The sequence below is a fragment of the Lissotriton vulgaris genome, chromosome 5 (assembly GCF_964263255.1).
Source record: "Lissotriton vulgaris chromosome 5, aLisVul1.2, whole genome shotgun sequence".
Lineage (NCBI taxonomy): Eukaryota > Metazoa > Chordata > Amphibia > Caudata > Salamandridae > Lissotriton > Lissotriton vulgaris.
In genome coordinates this window covers 1,021,107,812-1,021,123,294 of record NC_141693.1, presented here as the reverse complement: position 1 = coordinate 1,021,123,294, position 15,483 = coordinate 1,021,107,812, and the positions used below count along the sequence as shown (strand labels likewise).

Here is a 15,483-nt window from a genome sequence, read left to right as displayed (position 1 = left end):
AGGTAGAGATTTTGTGTTGGAGATAATGAGGTCTAGTGTAATGTGAATGTTCTGAAACACTCGTCACAACATTCACATTACACTAGACCTCATTATCTCCAACACAAAATCTCTACTTACCACCAAACTAGCGAGTTTTTATATAAGTTGTTTCTACTCCTGACCATTAAATCCTTTAAAAAAAAAGAATCATTCGGGCTGGAAACTTCTCAGTTCAAAGGGCTAAGATATGAGGTCACTTCATGATTGAATAAGAATAATTTACAGTTTAAATTCCGGAAGCCTGGCTCTTCCCCCTTTATACAGTTAACTGGTAATAAAAAGATAGGTATCTATATGTCCGACTGAATCTATTCTCATATTTTCTCTCAAATACCTCATGCTTATGCACAGCAGCACTGCTGCACTATGTTTAGAACGTCTCCAAAACACACACCGCACCAAATGTCTTCCATATAGGCCCAACCACAAACTATCCCCTTTTCAAACATGCACTCTAAAATGGAGCCCAGAAACCTGCTTCAAAATAAATGTATTCATTTAAAGAGTTTTATATAGCGCTGGCTAGACCCGTAGGTATCAGAGCGCTTTACATGAGAATCAACAATGTAACAGAAAAAGATCAACAATTACAAAATACATCAAAAAATAGGCAATACATTAGGAGAGGAGAGAAAGGAGAGAGAAGTAGTGGAGGGGGCAGGGGAGGTGGGAAAGGGAGGATAAGGGAAGAGACAACAAAGAGAGATGAAAGGAAGTCTGTCTAAAGACCGACTGGGTAGGTGACGACCAAGGAGGGAATCCACTGCCCATCTCCCCTATAGCTAAACCAGGTAGCTCCATCGGGCATCAGACAAAATAGTTCAGTCTCAGTACATTGAGAGAGGAGAGAAGGAGAGACATAAATAGAGGGAGGATGCGGGAAGAGACGACAGGAGAGACGAAAGGAAGTCTCTCTAAAGACCGACTGGGTAGGTGACATCCAAGGAGGGAATCCCAGGCATGTCTCCCCTATAGCTAAACCAGGTAGCTCCATCGGGCATCAGACAAAATAGCTAGATCTCAATTGACGAGGGAAAATTGATAGATAAGCAGGGTGGGGACTAAGGGCCAGGACAGGTGAGGGCAAAGGTGGGTAGCAGGAAAGTGGAGAAGAGTAGAGCGGAGAGGGGTAGGGGGCTTGAAACAGACGAGTAAACATATTCAGATAAACCAGGTAGCTGCTTTATCTCTGCTGACTCAGCATCCACAATCTTCATGCACACCTTAGACTCGCAGTACCAAGGTTTAGCAAAGTTTTCCCAGTACGCAATATTCCTGAATGGAAAGAATTACTTTGTGACTGCCATAAAACAATCATGCAAGGCTCAACTTGTCTGGGAGTCTTAAAATAGACCGAGAAAGGGGATAACTAGTGATATCATTGATACGGGTTCACTATATTTACTGATTGGTTTGCTTTCCTTATCTGTGTTGATGGACATGAGACAGCTCTGTTTTTACTCACAATGTACGGTCATAAAAGAATCCCAGAGTTTTTGGAAGCAATCTGATCAGCGTTACTACTGGATTACCAAATTAGCCACTGGAGAAGAATTCTGGCGTGGGTGCTGCGAGGGAGGGGTAGATGCAAAGAATGCAGCTCACTACCCCTTATCCAGATTCCTTTCTCCCAAATTCTGGTGCTGGCCAGCAGCATGCAGGGTGCAGTTCTGCATTTCGAGTCTGCACCCCCTGATCCTCTGTCCCTGGATACAATCCTGGTGTGCCATATTATTTGGGCCCAAACCCCATATTCTTCTCAAAATAGAAAGCATTAAACTCAACCAATCAGAGCTCGGCACACCGACACGTACAAATTGCAATCACGTGTTCGTACTTCCTGTAGCACTTAGATGACCTTGGAGGATGCACACTAGACCGGAACGTGACATAATCAGACGCACCTTTTCCATTACTTGGAACAGTGTTTCACCCTTGTTTGATCATGCTTGTCATCTGATGCTTTTTTGTGCTTTCGCAAATCAGCTTTCCGCGTCCCCTGAATGCTTGGGAAGGACTGGAACGGCCTGTGTAACTGTGTAAGGTTGAACACAAGTGATAGTAAAAAGGATATTGATAGCTGAAAATTTGCAAAACATGAACTGGACACCTAGTTGAATTAGATGCTGCTGGTCCTGGAGACAGATGCCTGCGATCGTGCATCAGTACTCTTCATCATTTGCCCCTCCCCACCTGGCCATTACTGTCGCAAGTCCAGCCAAGACCCTGCCCACTCACTTCCATTTGCATGCAACAATTGGCCACCATGCTGGCATGGCTGTGAAATTCCAACTCTTTAATCACTGATCTCTTCTGAACGTTGCCAGGGCCAAGAAACATCTGGTGTGACGAACCTAAAGAGCAACCATACCATACCTGTTCCTACAGTGGCTTGGTGGTTGGATCGGTAATGAGTGCACATTATCTTTTGTATAATCTATTAACATCATTCCAATGGGACAGAATGTTTCCAACTTCTATTCCGAAGTACCAGAGCTTTGGAATAGTGTGGAGTATCACGAGGAATAGTGGTTCGCAGCCAGCCTTTGAATTGCAAACTCATCGTCCCAAGTCACAATTTTCTTAAAGTTGAAAATTTGCTGTTTGTACATTTCCCCCTTATGATTGCAGGTGATTTCTGACTTTTATAGAACAAAGAAAGATGCCACTAAGTTTTCATGGAAATCCACGTCACTTGTCAGATTTCGCAAGCACTTCACCTGCAACTTGCACTAGGAGAACCAGCCACATTGTAGTGTGGGATTTGCATAGAACTTCGCTACACCGTATGAGTAGTGTAACTATAGTGTAAATGAAAATGTGTGCTTGTAATCTTCCAGGAAGAGCCCAGCGGTTCAACCAATACGCCAGTGTGAAAAGGCAGGTCACCACAGCAAATTTAACACCTGTTGGACTCCCAAGGGAGAAAGAGAGATAGAGATAAATTGAGAAAGAGGGAAGGAGAGCTAGATACATGCACAGAGAGCAAGAAAGAGAGAGAGAGAACACCTTAGGTGCGGCATTGAACTTCTGACGGGACCCTGAAGAGGTCAAGGGTTAATATAGATGCAGCTGTGCCCTTGAATTGAAGGTTGAGGGAGTGCCCACAAAGGCAGCAAGAATTCTGCCTGTATGTAGAAAGTTCTCTACTTTTCTACATGGGTAGGTGAGTTTTAGGCCCTATAAAATCCTACACGCTTCTCCACCAAGGGGACCCCACCTAGAAGCCCTATCAGGACTGAAGGCAATGGCGTATAGTTGGATGGAGTGTTTTTGTTTGGAATATGCCCTTCCATGAGCAAGTCATTACTTTGAAAGAAATTGGTTTGAAATGCATTGTTGTCCTACAGGTGTCAGCCTTGTTGCTTCTAGCCACTCTCACTCAGCACGCTCTCTGACCGCTCACTCTCTCCCTATTACTTCCTACATATATATATGTCTAATATCCCCTTACCTCTAATCCGTACCCTTTCCCCACTATCCACACTAGTTTATTCCTCCTGCATGTTCTCCTCACTCTCCTCTTCTTCATGTTCCTCCACCTCTCTTATGTTGCATTCAGGTTGATGTAAGTGTCGGTAAACAAAGAAAGACTCAGACACAGGCACTTTGTGATACATCTCCCTGTTAACAAGCCGCCTGCAGTGGGTTGAATCCATGAATCCAAAACAGTGGGGGAGGTCACAGGTAGACCACACCAACTCAAAGGGGGAACCCCTTCATAAGAACATAATATCTTCCCATTATCTCGCTCCTCTTCTACCCTCTCACATCTCCCTCATACACTTTGCCATCTACCTCTCTCAGTTCTCTCAGCTGGATAGTAAAAGGCAATCATAATTGGGGTCAGCTGGAAGCTATGGCTGGAGTAGCTGGTAAAGTATGCCCCTCGCACACCTGTGTCCCAGTGCTACTTTATTTATTTGCACCAATTATAACTACACCCCACAAATCCCTCTTCCTTCGCCTATTTCCTCTCTCACTCTTCTTTCTCCTTTTCCTCCCCAATTCATCGCTCTTCTTTTAAGCGTCTCTCATGTCTCCTTCTTGCACATCTCCCTTACTTTCCACTTTCACGTCCGCACTAGTTCTTGTCCTAAAATTCTTTACCTCTCCAACCAATTCCTTTTTTTAATTCCTTTTTAGGTTTCGTAACCTGGCGAGGGGCGAAGCCCCTCCCAGATCGAAATCTGTTGTTATTAATAGTGAGGTTAGGACAGCCTCTGTTTCCAATTGGTTAGCTCCATAAATGGAGACTAGCCATTGGGAGACAGAGGCTGTCAATCGCGCTTTCTCTCGAAAACGCGATTCGGGGGCGTTCCTGGTGCTTTTTTTAAGCCCCGCCCATTTGTCCCGGGCCGCGCTGCGATTGGCTGCCGGCCCGGGACACCCCCGTGACGTCATTCCCGGGCCGCGCTGTGATTGGCTGCCGGCCCGGGACACCCCCGTGACGTCAGCCAATGACAGCACGGCCCGGGACCTGACTTGTTTTTGTGCTCTTTGAAGTTTGCAAAGTTCCAGGTTTTTGTGTTTAATAATTTTGCTGAGCTTGAGTCTCACCCCAGCCCACGCCCTTCTTCTGTAGGGACTGTGCCTGGCTAAAACGACCCCCCTCATTGGTTACGCCAGATACACTTTTCTTGGCTTTCATTAGGGAAGTACGGCAACACGGTCTGCCTCTCTCTCCCATAAACGCTAGGAGCAGGGAACACTGATGCTAGTGTGAGGGATTCGGAACTTTACCTGATACTTCATTTTCCTTTGGCCTCCCCGCCCACTGAACTCCGTGTTGTTTTGGCAAAACCGAACCAATAAATGCAGTTTACTTTAGTAACTTATTTTCCTTCCCTTTAATGCATTTTGCTGACAATACTTTTGACTTCTAATTTCTCAGATAGGCGCTCAGAGTCATGTGTCGGTCGGTAGTAGCTCATATTCGGCTAGTTTCAGTCTTGAGTTGCTAATTATTTCAATAGAGGACTACAGGTACCAGGATGCAATTTAAAGGGAACGGAGGCACATGAGGGTTTTGATATCTATGCAGCCTGCTGTCCTCTTACTTCGGTGCTTTTCTTTGAAGTGTTGATTAAGCAGTAAACATCTCTATCCCCGTGCAGTGGGTCATCAGTTCTTTCTAGGAAGCTAAAATAACCTGCCTCTGTAGCAAGTGACCCGACCGCTGAGAGCGGTAACCCCGCCTCCACGCACCTGAACAAGTGGGTTTAATCAGTGTTTGAAACGGGCTGCAGAGCAGTGCAGTCCTGTCTTTTAGAAGGGAGCCGGTGTTGTTTGTTCTGGTCGTGCACATGAAAGTCGAATTTGCACGCCTGGATAGGTAATTTATCCACATTACTTTGATTCCAGGTTATATTTGTGTGCAGATTGTATCGATAGATCTGCTCGAGCGGTCAGTTGACCCTTTCGTTAATATTTTTGCAATCATTGCTTTGCAACCATACAAAGGACTTACGAATTGAAGTTCGCTTTAATGTGTTTCACCTGTGCTCTTATGCAATGAAAGTTGTTTTTTTTAAGTGTTATTGTAGTCAATGAAAGTAAAAGAAAAGCGGTAGGATAATCAGCGCTGGTGTCATAAATGTTTTTTTTTTTTACTTCAGACATGCTGCAGTGCAAAATGACTAAAACAATGAATACATAGGGATTAGCTCTCGCATAAGCGAGACCTATTGCCTTTGCTTGTTTTAACTTATCAGTGTAGCCTTGGCTCATTTTAATTGGGGAAATTGACGAATATACCTGATATCAATGATATAAAAAAAGCAAAGCCCAGGAATAGGAAAGTGATGTTCTGATGACATTGTCATTTATTCACCCCAATCATCTGGTTAAATTACTTTTAGGGTGGGCAAGTTCAGCAACGGTGGCTTGTTTGTGAATGGAGAGGCTACTTGCTCCTAGCCTCACCAGTCTTCCGCAGCTCTTGAGCAGAGCTATCTGTTTTCCCATGTCTGTGAATGAAAGCTCTCCCATGCAAAGGTTTTACTTTGCATTCCGGGAATTGCAGTACAGTTTGCCCCTTTCTAAAATCAGGACTACTTGCCTGTATGCCAAGCACTGAATGAGCTACTCCTGCATGGGCTGGAAAACTTTAGAACTCGGTTGAAGGGCAGACCCTCTATCTTTATTCTTTCGCAAGCGTTCTGGTGCTCTGGAGTCCAGTTCCCGAAATCTGGACGTTTTGACATAGGGTTTTATTGCTGGGGGTGTCCTAGGGCTCTCTCAGACCCTGCACGAGGACAAGCAGGGACAAAAGGAGGAGCAAAAAGAACAAGCACTGGCGTTGCCAATAGGTTTCACATTTGGAAAGTTGGAGCTATTGGTTTTGTAAATGACATTTTATATTTATATATCGTTATTGGCATTGTCAATAACAATATATAAATATAAAATGTCATTTACAAAACCAATAGCTCCAACTTTCCAAATGCGAAACCTATTGGCAACGCCAGTGCTTGTTCACATTTCTCTCCTCAACCTTTTTTCCGTGCCTCCAACCCACGTACTTGTCCCCAACCCCCTCACCTCTCTTCAACCTAATTCTCTCACTCGCATCTCCCCATCCCCACAATATGCTTTTGTTTCCCTTTCCTGCCTTCTGTCCCCATTTATAGCCCCTCATACCACTCTCTCATATGCCTCCAAGCAGTGCTCTTCTGTCCAATAGATTGAACATCTCACCACTCAACAAAAATCAGTGCCCTCACCACGCAATATCAAAACACGCTTGACTAAGTCAACTCACATCTGACACCACTATGGCGATCAGAGAGGCTTTAGCAGCTGATCTACAACAAGCTATAGCTATGTATCTCTTCCAGCACCGGGCCATAGAAAAGATCACTCATTGCTGAAAACTATGTCCACGCTAATAAAGAGAACAGAGGGAAACCAGAAAGAGCCAGATACCAAGTGTGGACAACAGATGTATGGATAGAGCATACATCTACATCAAGGTGAGTACTCAGATGGCGAGGTGACGCTCCCACCACCAGTCTCGCTGTGATCCTAGCGTGTTAGAGATTCACTGCTAGGTCATTGGAGGAAGGCCCTGCAGCATCCGTATCCATGGTGAGTGGTCGGATCCAATGGGACTTCTACCCATCTAGGTTTGAGAACAGTACTCCTGAGGGCCAATGTGAGGAGAACAGAACAGCATCACTTTGATCATCCCAGTAGCATATGCGGAATGCAGATTTTGGAAAGGAAGAAGAAGATCGATGGGTGAAAGCAACAAGTTAACTTTTTGAGAACATTTCTTTGGGCTTTTGAGAATAAACATTGTTGGTCGATGATGAACGTTTGTACTTTCAGCGCTGGGGCATGGCATCGTTCCTCCAGAATGCTGGATTTGCAGATAGGGGATTTAGCCTAGTACTTAGTTTGTAAAAGCATAAGTGCCAGGCCTCAAAGTTTTGCTCAGAAGCCCGCATCAGGTGCTGTGGAATGCCTGAGCGGGGAAACTAAGGCTGCATAGTCTTGTTTTCAACTCATGCCTCTTCCAACCCCCACACAGACACTTTCTGCCCCTTTATATTCTTCATCTTTCCCAATTTTTTCTTTTTCTTACTTGTTCTGAGTCAAAGTCTAATTAAGAAAAATATTGTGCCGGTCCTCATAAAAAGAGTTCCAGTGGGACCCACCGGGCTCAAATTAAGCACTGCCTTAGCCAGGAATTACCTTTACCTAGTTTGAACAGTAAATCTGGTAGCGTTGGTCCACCATTCAATCAAATGGAAGAGGGTCTGGTTTACTTCTGGGTGGTGATGGCAAAATCTGATTTTTGGAGGGAGAGGTACATTTGGACGAGAATCGCAAGGTGGAATTTCCTCCACCTCAGTTAGTGTGACGGAGGAAAGTTTACCTTTAACTCTGAAAGTGGATCTTTCCCATTGCCACTCACTTTTAAATATGGCCCTTGTCATTTTATAGGTTTATACAATGACTACCATCATGGTTGGCGAATAGCAACACTTTTTATCTACAGACCCCTGAAGCCATAAATGTGTGCTAGCAAGAGATATATTATCAAATCTCTAAATGGACTCCCCCTTCGGCTGCCAGTGACCTTGTAAAAGTGCCACTTGCTGTCACATAAACATTAGAATGCGTATGCATAACGATAATATGCAGGTGTCTCTTTTACTCGAATATTTACACTGCGCTTTGTTATGTATGGAAACACAGGCGGCAACATTCTAATATATTTCCCTAAACTAAAGGTAGGTATGTGCAGCGCACACTGTGACTTTCTCAGTTATGAGAGTGGGAAAACAGGTATTTTTGCACTACTTCTTTCATAGCCATTATATATTACACAAAACATCTGTAACTAGACATATTTACAATTTCGGCATGCGTGTTACAAAACATCTGCTTAATTGTTTAAATCCTTGTTTGAAAGTTTGAACTTTCCATTAAACATTTAATTTATGATCATTATGGATTTTAAGGAGAACGTGCTAATAATAACAGCTGTAACGATGTAGCACAGATCCCCTAATGATGTGTGTGCGTAATTTGCAAAGTTTGTAGCTGACACTATTAGACAACACGTTATATAATCCTTTAATCAACATAGCAGGATGAAATTCGGAGTCAATATGACAAATCCATGACCTGGAGAATGTGCTTCGGTCGCGGCCAGAGGAGCATTAACCCACAGAGCAATCTGACTGTAGGGGCACGTGAAACAGGCTTCCTACAAGCAGAACATAACTCAACAGGAATTACTCTACCTCGGACAAAAGACCAAATGACAAATGAACAGCACCGGTGGGGGAGAGGGGGGGGGGGGGCGGAGTTAAGCAAACTTAGTAACTAAATTCCTAGAGACTGTTTCCTGCATCCAAAGGGGAAACCCACAGCTCAAAACATGAAAAACCTGTAACCGAACAAAGCTTTTGTGGAAAGAGGTGGATACAAATGCGAGTTTTATAGATGTATGCTCAGGGTGCATCCATATTGAAGGTAGGGCATTTGAGGTGCTAAATCCACTAATAAATGTTTTTATTAGCTGGTCGGGTCGGAGGTTCCTGGTCAGCTGTGTCGAGATTCCTTGGATCCAGCAGCGTTGGAGACACAGACACGTACCTCCAAATCTTTCAGGTGTTACTGTATACCAAGCCAAGCCCTGCTCACTTCTTACCTCCCTCCCAGAACCCCCCCCCCCCCCCCCCCCCCCCCCCACCACACACACACCAGGGCATGGAAAATAAATGGAATAAAATCATGCAAATTTAGACCTGGTGGCTTGATACCCTCCCAAAATGAGGCTATCCCCTACCCCCGGCCACATTGTTTTTTAAAACCTCATTTCAACAGAGTCCCACACACACATTACAGATGTGCGGGTTCTCCTGCTAACAGAAATATGTTCTCTTTAAAGAGCTAAACACACACACACTTGCACGTATTAACCCGGAAAGCCATCTTAGTGACACAGGAATCGGTGACCAGCAGGTACCCACAGAGCACTGGCAGGCACCCAGCTCTTGAGCTATCTGACTGGGACTGGAGCTTGTACATTGCAAGTGACAAAGGCCAACATTTACTCCTGGGTGGGACGGTTCTGAAGTTCTTCTTGTGCCACACACAGATACCTCAATGCTGGGATCGATTTAAGGGTTTTAAAAATGTTATTACATTCCAAAATAGGAACTTTCTGCCTCAAAAGACACCCACCTACCTTCTTAACCTTCTCTACCCTTCCAATACACCTCATACTAGCCACCATTGCATTTTAGTTGGGTAAGCTACTGTGCTCGTCGATATCTCGTGCTCATATGCCCACGGTCTAACTGACATGAAAATTAACTCTTTATACCGGAGTGTTCAATGGGGGCTTCATGGCCTGTCCTCCAGACTCTGGAGCAGGCAGCAGTTATTATAACTATAATGTTTTCCCCATTCTTGATAGCCCCTTTTCTGTGCTGCATGTGTTGATTATTTAGATATGAGTGTCAAATACAGAATGGACATGTATTAGTGTCATTTTTCATTGCAATGTGATAAACAAGCCTGCTTGAATATTACAGTGTTTAGTCTGAACCACATTCTCTGTTAGAAATGTTTAAAGAATTGTTATGGACAAGGCATCATGAAAGCTCATAATCCCATTTCTTTATTGTTTTTCTAATAATAAAGGACACCCTTTCACAGAATGGGAACAAGTAAAGGTTACCAGGCATTCTTCTGCTCATTGTTTACTCTAAAGGGTTAATCAATGAACTATTCATATGCTGTGCATTAGGAAATGATTTCAATTTTTAAATACATATTTAAAATATCCATTGTTTGCTAGTGTTCTTGAGTATGCCTTTCAATTATAAACGATGGCCTGGGTTCCACTAATCGTCCTTGTGATTTCTCACAGAATTGATTGTTACCAGAAAGGCATCTCATTCAGGTATTGCTCAGTGGGTTTGGGGTGGTTGGGGGTGTCAGTCCAAATGGCTCTCTTTCTAGGATTAGCACATTGACAAAGTTGTTAGTGCCAAGGGATCTAGAAAGTCAATCTCGGGCCATGTTCTGATTTTTGGGGGGGTGAACGGCCGAGCACTTTGCCAGGGCCGGTTTTGGTTCCCAGTCCGGCACTGCATGCAATAAACAAAAAACAAATCTTATCTAAGATGCCAGTGAAGGTTAAGATATTGTTCCTTCATTTTCTATTACATTAATAGTGAATAATAAACTATTATTCACTATTAATATAATAAAAATGAGCAGAAAATGAGGTTTGAAACTGACTCTGATACTGCGAGACACAGACACCCCTGTGTTCTTGGCACTGATTTTGCTACCTCTGTGGCCAGGGTCACAAAGGCAGTGTCAGGGGTAACAAGGGGCAAGCTATGGGCGACCCCTAAATGACATCCACGGTTCTTGGAAATAAAATGTGAGACCTGTAATTGTTTGAAAGTGAAAGACCTCGTGGGGGATAAATCCAGCTATTCCCAACGAATTTGTGATACATCGGCAAATGTTCGCCTTTCAATTGGCAATAAACCCGTTTCCAAGCGCTCCCATTTGTTGTCGATAATGACTCTGAAACAGAAGATTAAGCAATTTGAGCAGAATCACGTTTTTAGGGGCGGAGGTATTAGAGGTAAAGTCTCCTGATACAACGAATATCCGTGTAGCCATTGGCTACATCTGCTGCCTATCAATTAACCTACTAATAGCCCCAGAGGGAGGCGCACGCGTAGAAATATATATTTATAGCGTGCGTGCGCCGTCACTAATGTACACTTTGCCCAATGCACGATTCAGCCTTGGGCTAGGCAAGATTTCGAATTCAGTTTACCACGAATTTCTCAAATATTACCAATCCCTTTAACCCACCCAACGCTCTCCCAGCACACGCACCGCTCGCAGGCAGCTGGAGAGAGGCAGCAGCCACAGAAGCAGCAGGTAGCATTCGTCAGTGCCCTGCATGGCGCCCCGCTGATGTCACTCAACTTTCCACTGAAGCGCCTTGGGCTGGAAGCATATGTACGGACATAGTAATTTTTTTGACAAGTTCTGTCTCGGCGTCGGCTCAATACTCTGTGATTCTGGGGTCACCTGTGCCTTAAATAACAAACACGAACGTGACCTTGTGTCGTGTAACTGGTGCGCATAAACGTTATAAATAAAAATAAATAAATAAATAAATAAAGCGCTCCAATACCTTCGGGTCGAGTTCGCGCTAGATTAAAACTGCCAAAAACAAACCCCATCGCCTTCTAAAGAAGGAGCAAAAAAATCACAGACATGCGCGAGTAAGTACCACTTAAGCGTCACGTTATTGCTACTACCGACCAAATATAAGGTTAAAACGAAAGACACTCTCCGAGCGAGAGCTTCCGGGACTGTTTTTTTTGTGGTAGATAATTAATTTTGCACCAAAGTGCTTTACGTTTTACGTGACTCCACTAATCCGACCTGCCCCCGCAGGTTACCCTCATCCCTGGGGGCTGCCTTTGCCGAGAATGCGATATAATCAGTGGTTCTTGCCCTGTACAGTTGGGTGAAGAGGTTGTCTACTAGCAAGTCTGCAATATTAATCCACACAGCTATACGCAAATACTCTGTTGATGTTTACAATGGTGCTGGAAGGAACCTCTCCAATAGGAAGTATAAATCATGCGTGGTCAGGACATTTATTTGACCTTCTTAAAATAAATGCATATGGAGAATCACTCAAATCCCTGAACTCGGTCACGTCTCATTAAGAACCAAAAATAGAATAAGGTGTACGTTTCTTACCTGCCACCGTGCATACACGCGCTGGGAAGAGTTTCTAAGTTGAGCAGATTCAGGAAGAGGGGCCGTGTGCGTTCCTCCTTCACGTGAGGCTGCCTGCGCAGATGTAAACAAGGCGCGCGCTCTGCAGTCTGTCAGAGACGTGAGCTCTCACCCGCCTCGAGTGACAGCTATCCCGCAGCTCTCCTCAACATCGTCACCTCGGCTGAGGCCAGATAACAGTAATTACTGTGCGAGGCGGGCTGGCGCTACACAAACACGCTCGTTGCCACCGCATGGTCACATCCTTTCGGTTTCAATGCCTCGCTTCCTTGCCCACGCCCTTCCCTCTGTGGCTCGCCGTCAGTGCCTCTCAAAGCCAGTTCCAAGTCGGTGACAAAAGCAACCGTTTCCTGCTCTGTCCCAGTGCGGGGAACCAAGGCAGCACTAGGAAACGCGGTAACATCCGTACCTACTCCTGTGCTTTACTTTTGCAAAGCATCGTGTGTGTCAATCTACCTGGTTCCACAGAAGCACAGGACTGTAAGTCCCAGAATGCACTGATTTGGAAAATTAAATCACAAACCTGGCTGTATGATGTGATCCTCTAATTGAGCGATATGTCAGTCATCTGTGAGAGATTGCATCAAGCATGTATAAGAAGCTTTTCTGACTTTCTATTTGAGCATTTACGAATCTGGGAGCTTCATTTGGGAGGCGGGGCGCACATTTTGGAAAAACATGCATTAACATCACATTCTTCAGGGAATGCCTTGAACCCAGGAGTCTCATTACTCTGGAGCAGTAACAGTAACACTGCCCCACCTTTGTCTGCACTTTTTACCATTAAATGGGCCGATTAGATAGATGGATCAAGGCCATGAGTCCCAGGGGATGAGAGCCCCAAGCACAAATAGAAAATTGCATTAAAACCCCCAGAACCCACACAGGATAATCCACGTGAGACAAGATTCAAAGTACAAACCATGAAGGTTTATTTAAAATGTAAGAATCATTACAGAAGGTAAAAAGTAAATGGTTAGTAAGTCAGTTCAATTCAAAATACAAAAAATGCCAATAAATGTGACTATAGATAGACAGTGGAAGCTGAGCCCAAATCTAGTGAATAGCCAGAATCAAATATGATCTAGCACAAGTTATATAACGAGCCAAAGAGCCTTTTGCCATAAGGACTGCTTTGGTAAAAGTAGGGGAGAAGATCATGAAAAAATATTTTAAGTACAGATCAATAAACAGACTAACATGAAGTCATCTTTCTAAGTGACCAGTGGAACCTTTGGCTTGCTTCCCAAATAGTGCATTTTATATGTTTTCAGACAGAGAAATCGTACGGTCAGTATGGCTCGAGATAATAGATACATCAAGCTATCCAATAGCATGACAGAAAACATCACACAGTAAAATTACTGTTGCTCTACATCTAATGAATACTTTAGGGCCGATCACGATGTCGGTCGGAAGGGCTCCGAATGGCATTCGGTTAGTTTGAATCCGATTCGGAACCCGTCTTTCCAACCGAATCAGAAAGCCTTCTGACAACCGATAGTCGGAAACTGTTCGGATTTTCCGACTCGGTTCTGAATGGCATTCGAAGTAACTGAGTAATTCGGAGCCGACTCGTACAGGTCTACAGGCTGCACTTCTGACTGACATATTACAATGTCGGATTCAGACAGCATTTCTGAATCAGTTTTTCCAACACGGATTGTCTGTCAGAATTTGACTTTGGGGGCCCGTAGAGGGCCCTCCTTCAACCAGAGCCTACCAAATGGGGCACATGAGGGTACCCATGGGGCCCCTCTTCAACACCATGCACAGTGTGGCATGCACCATGGGGTGCCGGTTACAGGGTGCACAATGTTTCCCACCCATCGCTTTCTTCAATGGGAGCCTGTGTAGTTGGTCGGAACAAAGGGTCTCATTGAAGTCAATGTGAGTCCGGCCGAACATTGTTCGGAAACATCGTAATCGGTGAGTCGGACTCCCTAAATCTAATTCGGTCGAAATCATTCCAAGACCGAATCGGTCGAAATGCTTTCTGACTGACATCGTAATCGGCCCCTATGTTGTACCCTACAACAGAAACCAAAAGCACATTAAAAATATAAATAACACCTCTGGTCGGATGGAGGAAATAGCCTTTACTTGAATACATTTAAGTTCTCATCTTCCTTCAGGAACATCATGAATGCATGTGGAGAAACACTCAAACTTATACAATGCAAGCAGGACCATACAACAAATTGACTTTAGTAATTTTTATGAAAATACCTAAAGTCACATTTGCAACTCTCTGTGCACAGACAAAGCGAAAACATCCAGATTTTGCCTTGGCATGTCACACATTTGAAAGTACATTTGAAGCTTGACTAAGCCTATTCGTGTTAATTTAGGAACGTCGTTATATTTAATACAGTAGAAATATTTCATTTGCATCTCATTCATGTTAATTAATCACACAGAATTATACAATTTAAAATCTGTATCATCAGTTAGTGCTTGAACAAAGTGATTGAACAGCTGCGTACAGCACCATACATAACTACCATATGAACACACTTCATAGTGGAGAGACTGGCCAGAATATCTCTTTATTAAAATACAAGAGTTTACAAATTAAAATTCCCAGTGTTATTTAACAAGTGTGTATAGTAAACAAGCAAGCAACAACATTTTAGCGGTGGAGTGGGGAACGAAGAGCTTCTCCTATGGCATTTTATATCTGGTTCCTCATGTTTACCAATATAATCAGTAATTAAACACCTATATACATGGCATATGTGTAGTGTGAACCTAATCTAAAAGCAGCAGAGCACTGTACATGGTCAAAAACAGGGGCACAGTCCACAAGTGATTTGAGAGGTAGCTGGTTTGTGGACTGCTATTGCATAATGAGGTAGAGTTCTTTAATGAGATGCGCCTTCAGCTCCTTCCTGAATTGGATCAGGTTTGTGGTGATCCTGATGCTGTTCCATACTCTGGGTGTGTAGATTGAAATGTTCTGTGCTTTGGTTTTATTTACGTTTCTTTTTCTGAAGCCTGTTGGTGTACTCTTTGCAGTTGTGCAGAGGGCCATCAGAGAGTGAGATTGTCAGCCAAAAACATGGGCGTGTAGTTTGGTTGTTGATGCAGCTGGCTTTGAAGATGATGCATACTGGCAAGGGCAGCCAGCTAGTT

At 43.9% G+C, this 15,483-nt stretch overlaps 1 protein-coding gene across 2 annotated transcripts in view; it reads right to left on the bottom strand.

Moving 5' to 3' along the window:
* Positions 1-12,776, bottom strand: part of LOC147711924 (prominin-1-A-like) — a 487,531-nt gene extending 474,755 nt beyond the window's left edge. The window contains exon 1 of one of the 2 annotated variants that reach the window (XM_086922649.1): positions 12,310-12,776. The gene's annotated coding sequence lies outside the window, so the exon portion shown is untranslated. The remainder of the gene's footprint in view (positions 1-12,309) is intronic. The other variant, XM_086922650.1, reaches the window with a different exon arrangement.
* Between the last annotated feature and the right edge of the window lie 2,707 nt (positions 12,777-15,483).